Source organism: Heterocephalus glaber, unplaced genomic scaffold (genome assembly GCF_053883595.1).
Source record: "Heterocephalus glaber isolate CG9 unplaced genomic scaffold, H.glaber_assembly_v1.0 deba00001569, whole genome shotgun sequence".
Lineage (NCBI taxonomy): Eukaryota > Metazoa > Chordata > Mammalia > Rodentia > Bathyergidae > Heterocephalus > Heterocephalus glaber.
In genome coordinates, this window is record NW_028258354.1 from 11,450,748 (window position 1) to 11,452,772 (window position 2,025).

Sequence of the window (2,025 nt, forward strand, 5' to 3'; positions counted from 1 at the left end):
CCTGGGTGTGTCTCATTAATAACATTCTGATTACTGGCTTCTAATTTTGTTTCTGTCCCAAATACCATTTGGGGCATTTTACCCGAGTCTCCGATCCTCCAATCTGTCCTTTAGTTTTTGTTCTTACTCTACCATGTCCTGTCTGACTGCTTATTAGGTAAGAGGGTATCTGCAAAGACAGAGTACAAGCCTGTGTTCAGACTTCTCACCCAAGGAAAGGGCTTATTAGTTCCAGGGTAGCTTCTCCTCCAGGGGCTGCATCTACTACTAAGTTCTAAGAGTCATTTTCTACTCTGAAACCTTCAGGTTTAGAGGTAGAGTGTAATCTGACATGGAGTAGCATTCCTATACTAAACTAACCTTGATAAGGAGCTCTATTGTTTATGTGTATATCTCCATAAAGATGCATATATTGACCTAAAAATATTTATCTACATTGTTCTTTGGATATATACACACTAAGCCCAGCCTAGTGACATTTGCCTATAATCTCATCACTCTGGGAAGCTGAATGAAGCAGGAGAATTTCAAGTTTGAGCCCAGCCTGGGCAACTTAGTGACTTAAACAAACCCTGTCTCAAAATTTTAAAAATAAACAAATAAATAAAAAGGGCTGGAGTTGAAGCTCGATGTGAAGGTCCTGGGTTCAATACCCAGTACCACAGTAAAATAAAATACAATAGACTAAAATAAAATAAACACATTGCAATTGTGGTTTTCCCTGTATGTGTTTCTCTTATAGGGTTATACAGATGATCAAAATATTCTCCTGAGTTTTACTAAGTGATGGTATGGTGTATGACCACTAAACTTCCTATTAAGGGAAAAAGTTAGGTTCGATAAGAAATTGAAAATTCAGCCTACAAATAACACTAAAAGTTTACAGTCCATCCTTATCATCAAGAATATTTTCCTTAACTTTAGGGTTTGACAGTAAAATATATACATACATATGTATACTTCTAATAACAAAACACTACGGTAAGCCTGCTTGTCCAAATACGGTTGCGTTTTGGTCAGTTTTGCTTCATACTTCAAGAAGAGCTTTGTGAAGATAAATATTCAGTCTTGATCTTCTACCAGATGCTCATGCTGCCATCTACTGGTCGTTTGTTAAATGACTCCTAATTGAGAGACCTGGGTTTGGGAAATTTTTTCTGCACAAACCAAACTCTGCGATGCCATTGGTCAGCAGCTCCAACAGTGGCCCCATTTGAAGATAAGTCCAAGATGTGTTGAATCTCTTTTTTACAAAGGGACATGCAAATCATTGAGTTTCTTCAGAATGATAAGGCATCTCATCTTCAAACAATCCAAAGGCTGAGCTACCTTCTGCATTAGTAACACTGGATTGGCATTTAATGGCAGTCAGATGCCTGGGATGCCTGCTCCCTCTGGGCCTCAGACGAGGAAGCCAGACCAGGCCTGGCTTACTGTGTCATTGTAGAAATACATCCCAGCAGCACAGAACATTCCCAGCAAGTGAAACCGCAGAGGAAAGAGATGATGGGTGTTGGTGCCAAAATACCATCTCTCTGGAAAGCCTACAAGGAGAGGCCTTTTCCTCCCATTCATCAGCCATGTAGTCCCTGCAGGCTGGAGGAGATGGCATGATCTCTCTTTAAATCGGTTTGTGGGAAGCAAGTTCAGTGCCATCTTTCCTCATCATCTCCCCAATTAGTGCATGCTCTTTTCATAGCATCATTTCACTTTCATTTGTCCTTCAGAAGCATAATCCTCCACCCCCTTAATGGTTTTCAGTCTCAGGTGCAAAGGCCCTTGTGTGTATGCCACACATCATTACTGTGTCCTTTTATTACCTCACCCAGTTCCTTGTGAGGCCACTTTTAGTTCAGAGCTGCCAGGGGCCTGGACGCTTTCTAATGTAAGCCCACCTCTGCGACAGGGGGTACTTTTCAGAGCTGCCCTGGCATTATTTAAGCCAGGGACTGAACAGCCATGTCCTTTTACACAAGGGGGTTGTCCACAAATCGGGAAGTGTCCTCTAAGTCTCTGTGTGGAGAC